The sequence below is a fragment of the Camelus bactrianus genome, chromosome 8, assembly GCF_048773025.1.
Source record: "Camelus bactrianus isolate YW-2024 breed Bactrian camel chromosome 8, ASM4877302v1, whole genome shotgun sequence".
NCBI lineage: Eukaryota > Metazoa > Chordata > Mammalia > Artiodactyla > Camelidae > Camelus > Camelus bactrianus.
In genome coordinates, this window is record NC_133546.1 from 56598100 (window position 1) to 56617712 (window position 19613).

General features: G+C 36.7%; 2 long non-coding RNA genes across 2 annotated transcripts in view; one reads left to right on the forward strand and one right to left on the reverse strand.

Annotated features, from left to right (window-relative positions):
* LOC123614943 (uncharacterized) overlaps positions 1-18374 on the forward strand; it is a 92679-nt gene extending 74305 nt beyond the window's left edge. Inside the window, exons 2-3 of the long non-coding RNA XR_006722449.2 lie at positions 16298-16395; positions 17342-18374. This is a non-coding gene — a long non-coding RNA (uncharacterized LOC123614943). The remainder of the gene's footprint in view (positions 1-16297; positions 16396-17341) is intronic.
* The window catches only part of LOC123614944 (uncharacterized), an 85104-nt gene continuing 73421 nt past the window's right edge, over positions 7931-19613 (reverse strand). The window contains exons 2-4 of the long non-coding RNA XR_006722450.2: positions 18371-18571; positions 16467-16595; positions 7931-8290 (exon numbers count right to left, since the gene is read on the reverse strand). This is a non-coding gene — a long non-coding RNA (uncharacterized LOC123614944). The remainder of the gene's footprint in view (positions 8291-16466; positions 16596-18370; positions 18572-19613) is intronic.

Genomic DNA, 19613 nt, shown 5'->3' on the forward strand with positions numbered 1-19613 from the left:
TGATTATTCTTGTTGAAAAATGTATCTTATCTCTGATTACTTACTGCCTCATTGTGCTCTTTGCCCTTGTTTTTTGCTAGCAGTTTAGCTAAGAATGCTTCAAGTAAAGTTGTTACTTAAATTTTTTTTTAAATTTCTTTCCCAAACCTCTTATGCAATATAATCAAAGTGAAATTGTAAAAGACCACTTACTGGAGATGAATTGCTTCAAAAATTTCCCTGAAGCAGCAGCCGCTAAGTGTACCTGAGAGAATCCCTTATAGCAGAACTCCTAGTGCCTCAAATTTCAGTAAAATGATGGGTATGTAGCTGGTAAGCTCACCAAAGTCAGGAACATAAAAATTCCACTAGTGTACAACAGACCAAGGTACATTAAAAACGTGTTTCTACTAAAAAGAATAACTTAGAATTAAATGTAACTCTGAGTTACTCCACTAACTTACTCTTTGTGTGAACATATATCTAATTTAGGTTTCTTTATTCCATTGAACCTTTTTTTTTTCCATAATAGGAATTATATGAGTGGAGTGATTGTTATATACTCATAATTCAGGCAACTGCATACATTCTAGATCACATGAGAACAAACATTATGGTCCTGATTTCCCTTAAGATATCACTCTGTCATGGTCTAGTGACTAATTTTTTTTTTCCTTTTTAAAATCACTTTTTATTAAGACTTCTTACTGATAATGGACCTCACAACACATACTTGTCCCCTCTTATTATTATGTAATTTACCATATAATCCAGGTTCCTTTACAGTAGTTTTTATTATTTCTTAATATCATTCTACTCAAATCAATCACAATGTTCTTTCATTATCCACCTATATGTCTCCCTAATTTTATCCTATCTCCTGAACCCACTTTTTTAAAAATAGGACTCCCCGCAAAAGACAAAATTTTCTTATGTTACTGTTGACATTAGCTCAACATTCACTCACAAGTAAGTAAGACTAGATACACAAGAAATAAACATGCTCAGAAAAGATCAGTAAGCCTTGTTAACATGTTGACGATAAGGATAATAATAATTTGTTGACTACTTGTTCTGTGGGATAAGTACTATTAAGAGGTACATTTTACTGATAAAGAAACAAGCTGATAATTACATACCTTAACAGAGATCATGTACCTAGTTAGTGGGAGAGTTTAGAATAAAAATCAACTTTGATTCAAAACCCATAATCATTACGCTAAACTATCTCAGAATTTTGGGAAATCAGAAGGTGAGAGTCCATCAAGGTATGGAAGCCATGAGAGACCACACTAAGTATATCTTAGCCTTGTGCACTTTTATAAGGGCTGTCAAAACAGAGCATGTTCTCGACTGCTACAGAGGTGGCTAGATTAATGTATATAAATTGTGCATTAAAAACAAACCAACAGGACACCAAAACAACTTTTGGAACTGTCATGGTATCATATGTTTTGTGGGGTAGGGGTAGGGGTAGGGGGCTCTTTCTTCCTGAGATGAAAGAAAATAGATGTAATTCCCAGTGTGGATGCACTAATGCCTAAATTAAAGAATAGCTTTATTACAGACATAGTTTTTAAGCTTCAGCATGGTACTTGACTTACCAGAGGCAGATTTAGAGTCTTCTGTGCTCTAGTAAAATTAGCATTGCTGCTTCAACAGAGACTTGTCAGGACTAACAGATAATGAATTTATTAACAACAAAATGTTTTGGGATCTGTAGATTACCAAACTACATTTTTTTCTCACAAGAATGCCTTTTGGCATTTGGCATCTAAGGAAACCCACCACAGTCGCCTCTCCATCACATCCATAAGGGTCTCTTTGGTCATAGTGATGCCTAAATAGAGTAAACAATTGTATTATTTGCAAAGTACTTAAGATCTGCCATGTGGACCAACTCCATTGACGCTGTCTTGGAAGAACTGTTCTGTTGCCTCTAATCTCCTTTCACATGGGTACAGCTAAGAACATGTTTTGTACATATGCCCAAAAGATACCACGTACCATGTGGCCAGTAAGCTAAATTGATACTCAAAGGAAGCCACCAGACTAGAAGCCAGAAAGCATCCACTCTGGAGCAAAAATGAATGTTTTTTCATTCATAAATTCATAATGTAGAGGGTCTGTGTTGCGTTGATCAGAATTCAAACTGTATTTTTCCAATATAACTCTTAATGATCAGGATAAAACATCCTTCATTTTGACTAAAGTATTAAGTAATGTACAATTAAGCCTTTCAAAATATGTCTACGAATTCTAAAAAAAAAAAAGCCTGAGATTCTTTGGAATCTACTTATTGGAGACACTCTTCTATAATTCAGAATTTAAGAAGGAACAAAGATACCAGGAGCAAATCTGAATACACTGCTGGAATGGCTCCTTGAAGCTTGGAAAACATGAGGGTCTACAGTAAATATGGGGGGTAGATGTGAAAATCTTCTTGGCATAGTACTGAGGAAGCATTTAAGAGGTTCAGAGAGGTTATTATGCTAGAATGAATTTATTATATATTATCAGTAAACCCCTTAAGCTGCCTATGCTCTCTAGGAGGACCTAGAGGCTACTTCATTCACTAGAGCAATAAGGGAGGATCAAGCGGTCAGGGCACCGGCATTACTAGGGAGCTTAGTTGTAACTTTTTTTTGTGGGTCAGAGTTAATGGTAGAGAAGGCTTCTGGGTTCTTTAGAAGCAAATAATAAATGAGATTCTGAATAGCATAAGTCAGATGACAGCAACTATCAGGCAAGGTGTTCATCATTACCATAACAGGTAATAAATCCAAAACAGCAACCAAAGTCCTGACTTGCAGGGATCTGTGATGACTGCTGATAGACTATGGTGCTCCTAGGAGTGAAATGCATGGATATCCAGCAAGGGTATCATTGACCTATATAATTACAAAGGTCACATGAGAGTGAGCTGAAAGTTGGGGTCAGCTAATGCAGTTGAAAATTTCATCCTCACCCAGTTATGTGGGAATGGGCACAAAAGCACACATCTTTGTATCTTGTATCTGTGCTGACTAAAGAGTACTGGCATAGAAGAGACACTAAATAACAAGGACTGTAAAGAGGAGTCGTTCAGCGGAGGTCAGTCAGCTTTAGCCCTTGACCATTCCGTACCTGTATAAAAGAGCCATGAACAGAGCCACCATTTTTGCTTTGGCCAATGGAATAAAAGTAGAAGTGACATGTGCCACTTCTGAGCAGGTTTGAAAACTATTATGATGTCTGCCACCTTGCCTCTTTCCCCTCTGTCATTAGCATGGAAAAAGCCTGAAAAGGAGCTGCTCTATCACACTCGGTCCCAAAGTGGAAAAAAGAAAAGAGGACAGAGAGAGAGAAGAGGATACAGTTGACCAATGATGGACACATAACACGGCCAAAAAATAACATTGTTTTTTTAAAGCCACTGAAGTTTTTGAGGTCATTTGCCACTACAGAATTGCTTAATTTATTCTAGTTGATCACAAGTATCAACTCTGAGTAATTAAAGCACTAATTTATCAAAAAAGAAGCATCAACTCTCTTTATTTTATAGCCTGTAATTCCCAGTGCTTAATTTTCTCAGGGCCCTAAAGTCCCTCTCACAGGGACATAGGAGGACATGCACATATTTCTGGATCATGACTTAGTATCTCTTGTTAGAAAGAATGAGTTTGTTTTCCTCATGGCAGAGCCTCAGTGTGCACAGGACTCATTTCAAAAGCCATGCTTGACAGATGTTCAGCCAAGTTCAGTAATAGCTTTCTTATCACCATGTACAATGGGCTACCCACGTAATAGTGCTTTCAATTTCAATATGTGCCACCTCAAATGAATTCATGAGGCAATAAGTCAGTAATTTTCAACCTTTGCCTTCAAAATTTTATAAGGGAAGAAAGAGCAGCATATTCACTACAGATTATCTTTCCAGGTCTAAATCAGGATCCCTACCACTTACAGACTGTCATTTTGAGAAACTATTCAGTTTCTTATCAGTTTTCAGCATCTTTGTAGGCCTAGCATTACTACCAATACAAATGTAGACTCCAGCCTTATTTAACCAAATAGGAAGCTGCTCATATGTGATGCAGTTCACATTTTTGTGATTGAATAGTTTCTTACCACAAGGTAGAAAGAACAATGACAATAAGAATAAACCTCTTTCCTTACAAATATGAAGAGCCTGATGAATTCAGTGTGAACTTCAACCTGTGGCCTCAAAGTCTCTGCACTGTCCTGGGTGCCTTGGAAACCCACAAGCCTTTGGACATGCATTAATGTTTATAGTGAAACCATTCATTCTCATGTGTATTTCACTGAGGGGGAGATTAACTCAAGGAGGCTTCCTGACAGGTGTACCCATGGGTCGGGTAGATGTAGAAGAACAGTATTTCAACACAAATGTAGGATTAACCCCTTCCTTTCCTTACAGTGAATCACTACTGTGTGTTCTTTTATCATTTTTTCCCAGGGATGCAGTGATAGGAATAGTCATTTATCTTGGGTCAAATCTCCACACCATTGTTCATATAAATATTGTGTTTGTTAGTTTAAGAGACAATGAATCACAGTGTACCATCTACATATTCTTTTTTCTATTACTTCTCTTGGTGGCCCTGGATCAAAATCAGCTGCTTGTTTTTAAAAACCAAGATAGTTGATGGTTAAACTTCCAGAGGGTGATAGCAGTAAATGCCTACTTGTACATCACCTGAAGTAAAGGAATGACATTTCACTCTAGTTATACCATCACTTCAGCCATCATGTTACCTTTTGAAAGACTTATAAATATTAGTTTGCTGATAGAGCCCCAATGTCAGTCTCTAAAATGTCCATTCAAAATATCCCCGAGTGATTTTTAGCGTATTATGGGATACATCTTGGTGGCCTGGTACCACTTCTTAGTATCACAGGCTAGCTGGTGGTTTTCCCCAATTAAGACAGCTACGTACTCCTACTTGTTTTCCAGATATTGAAAGCGAGAATTCTTTAGAGTCGGTGTTAATAGCAACCCCACATACCAAGCATTACATATTCCTTACTCCAGACTTGGAATTTTATATTCTAACAAGGATCTCATGGTACCCACATAGATATTGAAATTCTTGCATGACCCAATAGAAAGTAAGAGTGATTTTATGAGCTTGAAGTTATTACCTGTGCTCCTCAAAGATAAAGATCAGAAAGAGGTAACGATTTGGCCATTATAAATTACTAAATAATTTGGAGAGCTGCTACAGTAGAGGCGGTAATCAAAGTAGAAGCTTTCAAGGACACTCTTTCCAACAACAGAGAAAGTTCAATAGACAAAGTTTTCAGGAACAGAAAAAATTAAATCCATACTACATAATTATTTTATCATTTTTCTCAATTAATTTACTAAATGATTTAATATGATTTTATATCCTACTATACACGTCATATCTGTCACATAATAATAGTCAATTTTGCATTTTGATGTTTGTAATTAATTAGCTTAATATTATTTGAAAAAAAGAGTGTTTCCAAGGTAGCTTAATGCAAATTGACTAATAATTATTAAAATTTAGGATTCTATGCCCCAAATCCTTCACATATGCTTTTCAATTAGTTCTTTTATTTTCAAAATTACTATTGTGTTCTATTTTAAAAATGAGAAACCACCAAAAATTCATGAAGTTGTGAATCATACGTAGAAAAAAATGTTCTATTAAAAAATTACGTACTAAGTGTCATCTCTGGAAATCTATGACAAACATTTTCACAGGCATTAACCTCATCAAAAATATGTATATAACACAATGTAGCAGTCACAACCATTTAAAACTGTTTTGAAAAACTGCATGTTTATGCAATGGAAACATTTTTGTTGGTATTTTCTAAAAATAGTATCCAACCAAACATAGTATTAGGCTGGTAAACTTCCAAGTATTTGTGTAATTTTTGAATAATTTTTATTAATTGTTTTGACCAGTACCAAAAAAAATTAGTATACTTTTATTTTCTCTATAGTTAATAAAGTAATTGCTCTTACTTTATATTACATTTATAGATGATTTATGTTTTTTCACACATAATATGGCCTGATGCTTCTTAGAAGGATGTACATTAGTAATCTTAGAGTTTATTCTGTCTAACAAGCATGACCTCTTATGATTTTTATGAAGCAGTTACATAGTTTGGAGTCCAAAAATTGTTTGTACATAGACTTACGAAAATCTAAGTGGTAATCAGTGTTTTCTTCTTAAACCAATGACATTATTTTCATTTAAACTGGTGGAGGAAAAAGTTTTTTCCTTCTTCAGCAAACCATAAGCTCAGATAAGGCCATAATACAACTTTGTAATAATTACTGATTATTGTGTAGACTACTGTATCAGTGGAGGTACAGGCAGGCAAACAGAAACCGTATTTGTTATTTAAACACAGAGAAGCCAGGATCTGAAATTGTGTAAGTGTATGTTAGAGAACAGAAGCTATAAAAAGGAAACACTGAGGTAACAGAGACAGTGTCTGCTGGAAGCTGCCAGCACCTCTGGCGGGAACCAGAGGAGGTGGGTGGATGGCCCCAAGAGCCACGTCCCTTGTACTTAGGAGGTCTGGGAGTGGGCGAAAAACTAGGCATGGGAATCCATGACTGCCGCCAGGGTGAAGGGTTATTGCTGAGCCATCTGGCAGGACCAGCAAGCAGAGGCCAGAGCGAGCCCTTTCCCCCGCTCCAGCCTTGCAGGCCCTTTCTTGTGACCCTGCTGACGGAACCTATCAGGGAGCAGCTGGCAGTGTGGTTTGCGAGGTCTCCACCCCAGCATCGTGACACAGACAGATGGCTCTGGAGTTAGGAGAAAGAGTAGCTCAGTAATCGACACTTACATACTTATTACCGTTATGTGTGTGAAACTCTTCTTAACATCTGATGATTTAGATTTCGTTATTTAATATACGCTTTTAAAAAGTCAAGTTTGATGTACATTATTTGTAGCTCTTTGTATATATCTTGGTATTGAATGCTTTTTACTTACACTAAAGGATTACATAAAATAGAAACATCGTATTTTTCTTTGGTACTTAACCTGTTCTCAAGTTCCCTCTGGATTTCTCCACTTGAGGGAAAGTGACAAGTGTTTCAGATCCATGCTCGCTTCTGTGTTCTTTCCCATCAAGAAGGGCAGGTTGACTGGCTGGGCTGTGCCATTTGTCAGGTTTGTCAAGGAATGAGTGAGTGGTATATTTAAATGGAAGCTGCTCCTCTTTTCCCTATGAAAGAATTTATTTATATATGTGTTTTGTTCCTGGATGACTAGTACAAATATGATTGCTTTTTCTGTTAATGCCATGTGCATTGTTTCTGTTTCTATTAAAAGTGTAATATTAATGTTTAGGTACTAATGAAAATGTTTTCTTTGTCCCTGTTTATATATGACAAAAATATATTATCAATTGACATTTTTCTTTTCCCATTCAGTCAGTATTGGCAATTTCTGTATAATAAGTCTTTATTTTGTAAAATTTTTATTTTTAAATTTAGAAAATTATAGTTAAGGTTTTGTGACTTTGGAAAGTCGTTAAGTTCACACTGAGAGTGGCATCTGTGGCAAATTTGAAATGTGAGCCTTTCTCTCAGGTATACTTTGTCCTCAAGCAGCTAAAGAAGTATGCTAAGTAAGCAAGGCTTAAATAGGGTCTCAAGAACAATTGCTTCCCGTGTGAAAGATCAGCTCATTGTCAATTTCTATTTTGAACTATTCTATTCCAGTGGGTTTACCTATTTGTAAGTAGGACCCTTAGTGAATATTCCTAAATATTCTTAAAGCAATCCATGTATCTAAACAAGTGGGTAATAAGTTCTTTGGAGTTATACAGCATCTTGATTCCAGTCAAATAATCAAAGAAGTGAAGCTTGAAGACACTTCTATGACTGTATATTTTTTAATTAAAAATATTTTTATTGTAGAAGATAACATATTACAGAACAGCACACAGAACATATACAGTCCAGTGAACAACCATAAAGCAATTACTCATGTAATCTCCACCAAAGTCAAGAAATTGACCATTGCCATTTATGGCAAACTCTGTGGACCTCAGTGACACACACCTGCCTCCTGTTTATTTGTGCCCTTGTATGGGTTTGGCTTAGGGACTTTTTTCTAGCAGAAAGCATGAGGCAGAGATGATGGAGTGTCAATTCTGAGATTAGAGAACACAAAAGCAGAGGCTTCCCTCTTGGCATTCCCTCTCTTGTTCTCCCTTAAATCGCTCATGCTGAGGCAAGTCAGGTGCAGAGTCACAAGACAGTCCTGGGGAAAGATCCACGTGAGTGAGCTTGGAAGCAGATTTCAAGGACCTGCCAAAAGCACATCAGTGAGGTTAGAGTGATACTTCACCACCAGTTGAGGCATGAGAGGACTGTCCCAGGCTGACACTTTAATTTCAACCTCATGAAAGACACTGAGGCAGAGGCACCCAGATAAGATAAATTATGTCCTGGTTCCTGACCTGTAGAAACTGATATAATAAATGTTTCTTTTGAACTGCAAAGTTTGGGAGAAATACATACACTATCACCCATAAGACCCTTTCATGTCCCTTCCTAATCATTTCCCTTTTCCGCTACCCCATCCCCCAAAAGTAACTCGTATTCCTACTTCTAACACAATAGTTTTGATTTCTCAGCTTTTGAGCTCTTTATGACTACAATACCCAAGATCCCATTCTTTTGTGTCTGGCTCCCTTTGCTCCATGTTCTATTCATGAGATTCATTTGCATTAATGTTTCAGCTTGGGGCTCTTATGCATAAGAATTCTCAAAACAATAACCATATCTCTTAGTCCTCAGATTTATGCATTTCTAATTAGTATAAACCTTCAACTAGAATTTCTGTATCAAACAGTACACTTAGTTCCAGCGTTGGTATCATGACAAACTGTTTTCTGAAGTGGTTGTACCACCTTACACCCTCAAGAGCAGTGTGTTAGTTTCCACTGTCCCACATCCTCACCCAGTTTTGATATTTTAGTTTTTAAATTTTAGCCCTTCTGCCCTGGGAATAGCAGTATCTTGGAGTGAGTTTAACTCATCTCTCTCTGATGAGGGTAAATGTGGTTGAGCCTTCTTTGACTTTAGTGCAGAGTCCCGCCACTTACTCTGTGGATTTGTTCTTATTGATTTGAATTTCTTTGTCCTTTATAATTTCTGAATACAAACCCTCTCAGTTATGTGTGTTTAAAATCATATCACTTATTTTTTTTTGGCGTGGAGGGCTTGCATTTTTATTCTTCAAGTGATGTCTTCTTGCAAACAGAGTAATTTTTATTCTAGTCTGATTTCTCAGTCTGTTCTTTATGGTTAGCATTCTTATAACTAATAAAAGAAGTCTTCCCCTTTTCCAAGGTCAAGATAATTTCCCCCATATTGTCTTTTAGAAACTTCACTGCTATACTTTTCATAACTATAATCTACCAGGAATTGGTTTTTATGTAAAATGTGAGGTAGGAACCAGATTTCATTTTCCCCATATGTCTATACAGTTGACACAAGATAATTCATTGAGAAGGTGATCTTTGCTGTTTGGCATTGCAGTGTTGTCTGTCATAAATCAAGATCATATACATGTTTCTAGACTTGATTTCATTTCATTGGCCTGTAATTCTGTCCCTCTACCAATGCACACTGTCTTAATTACTACAGCATTATCACAGTTCTCTTATTATTTTTTTATTGTAGTCAGTTTACAATGTTGTGTCAACTTCTGGTGTACAGCATAATGTTTTAGTCATACATATACATACATGTATTTGTTTTCATATTCTTTTTCATTATAGATTACTGCAAGATACTGAATATAGTTCCCTGTGGTATACAGTATGAACTTCTTGTTCATTTTATATATTGTAGTGCCTGCAAATCTTGAACTCCCAAATTTATCTCATCTCACACCCTTCCCCCCTTGGTAACTGTAAGTTTATTTTCTATGTCTGAGTCTGTTTCTGTTTTGTAAATAAGTTCTTTGTCTTTTTTTAAGATTCCACATATAAGTGATATCATATAGTATTTTTCTTTCTCTTTCTGGCTTACTTCACTTAGAATGACCATCTTCAGGTCCATCCATGTTGCTGCAAACGGCATTATTTTATTATTTTTTACGACTGAGAAGTATTCTATTGTATAAATACACCACAACTTCTTTATCCAGTCATCTGTCAATGGACATTTAGGTTGTTTCCATGTCTTGGGTATTGTAAATAGTGCTGCTATGAACATTGGGGTGCATATATCTTTTCAAATTAAAGTTCCCTCTGCATATATGCTATGCCCAGGAGTGGGATTTCTCGATCATATGGTAAGTCTACTTTTAGTCTTTTGAAGAATCTCCATACTAATTTCCATAATGGCTGTACCAAACTACATTCCCACCAGCAGTGTAGGAGGGTTCCCTTTTCTCCACACCCTCTTCAGCATTTATCATTTGTGAACTTTTTTTCATGATGGCCATTCTGACTGATGTGAGGTGATACTTCATTGTAGTTCTGATTTGTATTTCTCTGATAATTAGTGATATTAAGCATTTTTTCATGTGCCTGTTGGTCATTTGTGTCTTCACTGGAGAATTGCTTGTTTAGGTCTTCTGCCCATTTTTGGATGGGGCTGTTTGTTTTCTTATTTTTAAGCTGTATGAGCTATTTATATACTCTGAAGTTAAGCCCTTGTCAGTCACATCATTTGCAAATATTTTCTCCCATTCCATAGGTTGTCTTTTTGCTTTGCTTGTGGTTTCCTTAGCTGTGCAAAAGCTTACAAGTTTCGTTAGGTCTCATTTCTTTATTTTCACTTTCGTTTCTATTGCCTGGGTAGACTGCTCTAGGAGAACATTGCTAAGACTTATGTCAGATAATGTTTTGCCTATATTTTCTTCTAAAAGGCTTATAGTGTCTTGTCTTATGTTTGTCTTTAAGCTACTTTATTTTTGTATATGCTGTGAGGGTGTATTCTAACTTCATTGATTTACATGCAGCTGTCCAGTCTTCCGAACACCATTTGCTGAAAAGACTGTCTTTACTCCATTGTATATTCTTGTCTCCATTGTCAAAGATTAATTGACCAAAACTTTGTGGGTTTACTTCTGCATTCTCTATTCTGTTCCATTGATCTATGTCTGGTTTTGTACCAATACAGTGCTGTTTTGATTACTGTAGCTCTGTTGTACTGCCTGAAGTCTGGGAGGATTATTCCTCCAGTTTCATTCCTTTTCTTCAGTATTGCTTTGGGAATTCTTGGTCTTTTGTGATTCCACATAAACTTTAGGATTATTTGTTCTACTTCTGTGAAAAATGTCCTGAATAATTTGGTAGGAATTGCATTAAATCTGTAGATTGCTTTGGGTAGTATGGCCATTTTTAACAATATTAATTCTTCTAATCCAATAACATGGGATATCTTTCCATTTCTTTAAGTCACCTTTAATTTCCTTAATCAATGGTTTGTAGTTCTCCAAGTATGTCTCTCACTTCCTTGGTCAGATTTAATCCTAAGTATTTTATTTTTTTGGATGCAATTTTAAAAGGGATTGTTTCTTTACTTGCCTATTCTGATATTTAATTGTTAGTGCAAAGAAATGCAGCTGATTTCTGTATGTTAATCTTGTGTCCGTAGTTGCTGAATTCTTCTATCAGCTCTAGCAATCTTTGTGTGGAGCCTTTAGGGTTTTCTATATATGGTATCATGTCATCTGCATATAGTGACAATTTTACCTCTTCTCTTCTAGTTTGGATCCCTTTTCTTTCTTTTTCTTGTCTAATTGTTATAGTTGGAACTTCCAACACTGTATTGAATAGAAGTGGTGAGAGTGGGCATACTTTTCTTGTTCCAGATTTTAGCAGGAAGGCTTTCAACCTTCCACCATTGAGTGTTATGCTGGCTGCAGGTGTGTTATAAACAGCTTTTATTACATTGAGATATGTTCCCTCTATACCCACTTTGGTTAGTTTTTATCACAAATGAGTGTTTAACTTTATCAAATGCTTTCTCTGCATCTATTGAGATGATCATGTGGTTTTTGTCATTTATGTTGAATCATCTTTGTGTCCCTGTGATGAACTCAACTTGATCATGGTGTATAATCTTTTTTTATGTGTTGTTGGATTCTGTTTGCTAATGTTTTGTTGAGGATTTTTTCATCTATGTTCATCAATGATATTGCTCTGTCTTCTTTTTTGGTAGTGACTTTGGCTTTGGTCAGGGTTATGGTGGCTTCATAGAATGAATTTGGGGGTATTCCCTCCTCTTCAATTTTTTGGAAGAGTTTGAGAAGGATGAGTATGAGCTCTTCTTTGAATGTTTGATAGAACTCCCTAGTGAAGCCATCTGGTCCTGGACTTTTGTTTGCAGGGAGGTTTTTTTATTTCTGATTCTATTTCACTTCTAGTGATCAGTCTATTCCAATTAGTTATTGCTTCTTGATTCAGTTTTGGTGGGCTGTATGTTTCTAGACACTTATTCATTTCTTCTAGTCCAATTTATTGCCATATATTGTTCATAGTATTCTCTTATGATTTTTTGTATTTCTGTGGTATTGGTTGTAATTTCTCCATTTTCATTTCTTATTTTGTGTCCTCTCTCTTTTCTTCTTGGTGAGACTGGCCAGAGGTTTGTCAATTTTGTTTATTCTTTAAAAAAAAAAAAAAAAAAACAGCTCTTAGTTTTATTGCTTTTTTCCTATTGTCTTGTAGTCTCTATTTTATTTATTTCCTCCTGCTTAGTTCAGGTTTTGTTCGTTGTTCTTTTTCTAATTCTTTTAGGAGGTAGGTTGTTTATTTGATTTTGTTCTTGTTTTTAAAGGAAGGCCTGTGTCGCTATGAACTTCCCTCTTAGGACTGCTTTTGCTGGATCCCATAGGTTTTGTGTGGTTGTGTTTTCATTGTTGTTTGTCTGAAAGCAATTTTTTAATATATTCTTTGATTTCATTGTTGACCCATTTGTTTTTAGTAGCATGTTGTTTAGTCTCCATGAAGTCAGTTGTTTTTTTCTCATTTGTTTTTCTGTGGTTGATTTTTAGTTTCATGCCATTGTGGTCAGAAAAGATACTTTATCATAGTTCTTGAGTTTTGATAACTGTTAGTGTATATTCTCCAATTTTATGTTTCCTCCTTAAAATTTGGTCTTTGTTTTTTAATCAGTTTATCAATTTTGTCTAAAAAGGATTCTGGTCAGAATTGCATTGAGCCTTAGATAAGTTTAGGGAAAATGACATAATTACAATAATTAGTCTTCCAATTCAAAAACAGTATAGTCCCTTGATTTTTAGGCATTTTATCTTTGGTCTCAGTTCTTTGGCCTCCAGCTGTGCAGTTTTAGAGGTCAAGACATACATTGAGGGGGAGAGCAGCCATGTTTGGGCTCTCTGAAACCTCCAATCATGTCAACCCAGTCCCATATAACCCCCAATCTCTGCTGTTCACTCTGTCCCTCTAGTAGCAGCCAGCCCTTCTGTGTGCAGGTATACTTGGGGGTCTCTAACTTCGTTTCAAACCTAACCAACAAATGCCTGCAAAAGAAGCCCAGGTCCTTAGCTCTCCTCTATAAATCTATCCCCTCATCAGAATCTTATTCTTTTTAGTCTTTGTGGCTGTTGAAATTCTCTGATACCTTTAAATAAATAACTATGTAACTTTTTTAGGTTTTTCTAATTGTTTTGATCTGCATTAAATGCTCCCTCTTACCTGAAAGTGAACCTCTCTCAGGGTCTATGTTCAGTTCAGACCAGCAGCCTGGGTACTAGCAATTGGTGATCACCTTCTGCCAGTTACTGAGATTGGGACAGTTTACATTTGAGTGCCAACTCCTGTTAAGGCCAGGATCCTTCTCTCTCATTTCTGGTTTACCTTTTCTTCTGTCGTGTAGCCCTTTGGAGATCCCACTTCAATGATAGAGGTTTTCTAGGGCTTCTAATTTGGCCAGTGTAGAGTTGAATTTCTGTGCCTCACAACTGCTAATTTATCAAAAATTCTGCTTAGTTTGTAATAGAATTTACAGATGCCTCAGAACCTAGGAGAAAAGCAGCCCCAAATATGGGGTTTTACTTCTTGGCGTTTCTGTCTCTTCCTGGTTCTTGGCCCTGTAATTTTTCTTGTCTCAAAGGAATTGTTCTTACACATTTTTCCCTCAGCATTTCTGGTTCTCCCAACGAGAAAATCTGATCACATTACTTATGACTCTTTAACAAAATGCAAAATCATAGAAACATGCATTAATGAGGTATTTTCACCATGAGGAAGGTATCAATTTTTGGACTTGGCAGAATAAAGTAGAGTGGTTTGGTTTGGTTTGGCAGCATTTCATTTTGTTTGTGCTGCTGTTTTAGTTTGTATGCTCTCGGCTACAGTGCCAAAGATCTGCTCTGTAAGTTCAAGCATTTGGAATGAGTTTTACATTTGAAAAAAATGGTAGCAAGAACACATTAAAACGTAAGGGCCCACCCCTGTCTTAATTTTTGAGGTCCCATTTAGAGCCTTCATTTGACTGGTCTACCAATTTAAAAAGAAATTGAATATTTTAGCCTTGTACATGCTTTGCATCTACAAAACTGCTTATAAAAATTTATAAAGTGTGCTCTTTAGGATCACAGAAGTACCCTCTCTTGCTGTCAGCAATACCTCAATTCAGATGATACAGTTCTACGTTTTACTGTTGAACATGAATGAACTATATGAATGTACACATACAGAACCCCCAAAATCCGTAATTTAAGCATTTATAATCCCACATTATTTCTGGGCATCATTATACCCTTGTCCACAGTGTTTGCATTCCTCACAACCAGTACATCAGGTTAAGCTCCTGTAGTGCATATGCTCAGTGGATTAGCACATGCTTTCAAGAAATTACACATGCACCCCTGTATTAGTCATCTGTTGAGGTAAGTGGTCAATATACCACAAGAATTAGATGATAAATGTGTGTTGTTTTAAGCTGCTAAGTTTCTGGGTCAAGAATCCAGGCGTGACTTTGCTGGGTCCTCTGCTTAAGGATCTCTTATGGGCTGAAACCCCTGGATCAACTGGGATGTAGTCATTTCACAGCTTAACTGGGGAAAGATCCACTTCCAAATTCACATGACTGTTGGCAGTATTCGGTTCTCTACAAGCTGTTGGACTGGGGGCCTCAGTTTCTGAAAGGTGGTTGGCCAGAGGGAACACTCAGTTCCTTGCACGTGGATCTTTCCAAGGTGCCAACTTGCTTCATGAAACCATGTATGCTGAGGAGGCAACAGAGTCTGCTATTGAGATGGACTGCCACTCTTCTGTAACCCCTAGTCATAAAGTGACATCTCATCCCTTATACTATATTCTGTTGGTTAGAATCTAGTTACTACGTCTAGCCCACACTCAGGAAAATGGGACTGCACAAGGGATGGAATGTAGAAAAGCAAACATATGGAGGGAAAAATTGACCAAAAATTCATATACAACTGGGACTCATGGTCTGTATGATTAACCACTGTCCTGATCAATCTTCCAGAAGTAGATCTGATTGTATCCCCACCCTGCCTGGTAAACACAATGCAGATCCTCTTGCCTACACTATCCACAATCAGACCATTTTGCCACTCCTCATGAATTCCATGCTCGAGCCAATGCTGTTAGCTCAATTATAAGGTGCCTGCTCTGCATGTTTGTCATGCTGTTCCCCTTGCCTTAAATAATATATCCTACTTTTGCCATAAAGTAAGGTTTTTAGCCTAGATAAAAGAAAGAGCAGTGGAAGGCACATTATTTTTCTCTTTAAATTTGTAAAGAGACAGCACCAAATAAGCCAATGTATAAAAGACTTAAAGGGCAGGATTTCAGATATAATGGAGACGTTTGGATAGCCACTGAGGCAGGCCAACAGTGAAATAAACTGCCTGAAGAAAGGCAAGTTTTGTATTTTTGAATGTGTTCAAATGAAGGAAACAAATTATCCATTATGGGAATAAGGATATATATAGGGTTAAAAAGCAAAACTATCCTCTTTGATATGCAAAGATGAGAAAACAAATGATTTACATAATAAAATTTAAAGATTAAATAGCAAGCATAATTTATTTTAAGCTGTAGGTATTGTTCAAGCTAAGGACCTTCATTTTACAGTATTTTCCCTCTTCCTAATTCATAATAGTCATAAAAAACTATTGAATTACCTAACATTCTGAATTTTAAAATGTATGTGATCAGTGTGTACAAAGGAAAGATTTTCTTTAAGAGGATAGTTAGGGCCATTTAAATAGCCCTTTCCCATCAAGTACATTCCTAAGAATTTCCATAAAAACAACTCAGTCCATATTTTCACAGGATCTTTGGTTATTGTTCATTTTAGGTTTATTGATGGGGCTGACCTTCAGAAACATACTTACCTTGCTTCAGAAAAATTCAGAGATGCAATAGCTGCCCAAACTCTTGTTGCTATTTCTCTGGGTAAGTTGCAGAAAGTGGGCTGTGAATGATGCTATGAATCACTGCATGGGTAGAGACTTCTAAAAGCATACCTGTCAGCTTTTCCAGAGAGACAGGGAGGGAGACAGCCATCCAGGGCACCAGTGATGTCCATTCCTTATTGGAGCACCTGATGAGCAGTCCCTTTTGATGTTATCCAGTAGAAAAGAGCTACTCTGTAGCTAGAAAGTGAGATACTTTTTTAAACAGGAGATGTTTTGGTCATTGCTTGTATTTTACTTTATCTACTATGAGATGAATGGAGGCAGGGGCCTCCCTGATTGGCCCAGTAACCATCACACTCACACAAACAGTGAAATAGATGTTTGTTTAACGAGTCAGTCACTGAGGGAATGAATACAATGACTCACACAGGGCCCAAGTGTATGATGGTCTTAGAACTTTAGATCCTGCTGAGTTGTCTGTTGTCCTGCACTGAGGAACTCATGTCACAGAAACAAGGTGATTGAATGAGGCTGAACCCCAGTCTGTACTAACTCCCTGATGAGAAACAATTGGGTGCAGGTCCATCTGGCTAGACAAACTTTCTGTCACCTACCAATTATTCAAGGCAAATAAGTCAGACATTTGGTGTTAAGGCCATAAGATGGAATCCAGTCCTGTAGATGTAGAATTTCCTGTAAGCTAAATGAGAAGGAGTTAACTCAGGCACTGTGGCAGTGGATTTTAGATGAGGGGAAGCAAATGTGTTCTGCTTTTCCTGGAGCCTCAGGTAGATCTGACTCTGGGATGTGGTAAAGGATGAATTGCCTTGGCCATAGGGAAGCAGGTCAGGAGTAGAACAGAAACTAGGCCAATAAGGTTCTGTGATGGGTCTGGACCCACGCAGCTGTTGAAAAGTACTTACTTTTTTACATGCACCTTGTTCTTTCCCACATGTTTGCTAAGATTCCATTACTTTTTGCAGTGTGGACTCTGCCTTGTATTTGAGAAGACATGAACACGTTCTGAGTGGTGCAGTCAACAGCCCAGTGGATACACAGTGTGGAAGGCCAGAGGAAACAAATCCCTGACAAGCTGCTTGGAAATATTCTGAAGACATTTAGAGTAGCTATTTGGTAACAGGTTACCTCATCTGTACAATGGGGCAATAAGACTTGTCCCTGCTTCCCTCCAGGGAAGTTATGAAATGTAAAATAATTCATGACTGATGTGTTTGAACACCTTGGAAGAAATATGATATATAAGCATATGATACCATGATTACCTCCATGGTAAAAAAGTATTAAAATAACAATAATATGTACATTTTCAACACCTGCAGTTGTATATGAAATACATAACCCTTTTTATTGTTTTCTGTCTAATCCACTGCACCTGTGTTAAAAAATGTAGCCCAATGGTCCAATTTGAAAAAAACACATAAAATTTAGACAAGTACTTATTCTTTTAGTCACCCCGTTGTGCCTAGGTCTCACAGAACAGATTTTAAATAATATACTACCAAAAAGAGACCACTTCAGTACAAGTCTCAATGGTGTGGGTTAATAAAAATTACTTTTAAAGGCAAACGTCTGGCACCTCATAAATATATATCACCTTTCATCAAGAGTTTTTCAAACTCTCTTCATATATATTACACTTAGAGGCATTAATTCAGCATATTGTACGTTGGTTTTAAAGTAGTCCCAAAGCAGAATTACATATGTAAGATATGTGCTGTAATATCCAGGCCTGTGCAGATCATAAAGAACAAGACATTAGCCACAATGTTAAATCCTTTTGATTTAATGTGCTCTGTTAGCTAACAAGGGTGATTTTTTTAAGCTCAGATACAAGAAAATATTACAGTTAAGCTTAAAGGCAGCTATTTATTCTGACTAATTTTTTTCTTCTCTTGTGACATTTAGCAAATTATTCTAGGCTTACAATATGTCTGAAATATTTTACTCTGGTTTATTTCTCCATCTAAAGGAAATTTTAAGAGATGACTTACCTTTACAAAGGCTGACTCTGTAACACCTAACTGGAATTTCTCCTTTTCCGGATGATATTGAAGAAAAGAATATTCTGTGATGCCCTTTGGCAAATTTTTCTTGTCACTAATGATCTTACTATGAAGTTATTTCATGTACTTCAGTTTGTATTTTTTCCACACAAGAAAATGCCAATTCTTCTTGCTGTGTCTTTAATAATGCTGGAGAAAACACAGCCAGTTTTACTGTTAAAATGATGCATGCATTTATTTCATAAATCTTACCGTTTTGTCAGCAGTAACACTCACTCCTTTAGCTGTTTCTGACAAGTTAATGTTAGATGCATTTTCTCATATTCTTACATGTCTTTCTACCCCTTCAAGAAACGAATACCACACACAAAGTGGACATATTGAAAGGTAAAAGTTGTGCAGGTCTGTGGCCTGATCTGGGACAGACTAAATAGTCATATTTACTGCACTCATCTCATATGCCTGGTATTTTGTCTAAATACTGTGATTTCTCTTCAGATTGTATAAATCTTTCTCACCTTTTTAAAAATGATCATTATTCCTTTATATTACACACACACACATATGAATTGTTTGATTTGGTTTTAAGTCCTGTTGACTTTCAGGCACTATGTTAGGCAGTGAAGATACACTGACAAACAAAACAGACAGCATTTTTTTACCATATAGAACTTGGAGGATGAAAGAAAAGAGAGCAAAGACTAAGCAAACACATAATTAAATAACTTAAAATTGTTTAAGGACTCTGAGGGAAAAACGTAGATGTTTCAGTTATGCCCCCAAATTAAAAGGACCTTCTTTGGATACGATGGTCAGAGATACTAAGTAATGTTAAGTATGTCATGTTGATTTCCCAGTTAAATGATGAATGGGATACACACATCAAACTTCTTTCTCTAAATCATATTAAAATGACTATCTAAATATACAGAAAAAATCCTGTACTAGGATTAGAAAACAGAAGAATTACACACCCCAGGAAGCTCAAGAAAATTCTCTACATAAGGAGAATCTGCAGAGACAACTGCTTGTCTGCATGCAAATGAACACCTTGCTTGGGGAAGAAGCAAAAAGATCCCAAAAGAGCTCAGAAGCAGCAACATCCAGAAGGACATACTGGGTCCTAAGACAGTAAGACGGCAATAGTGGCCCCATCAGTCTCAGTAAGTGCCCGATCCCTGTCTGCCGTGCTGCCTGGATCCCACAGCACTCGCTTACAGTGTATGCCTTG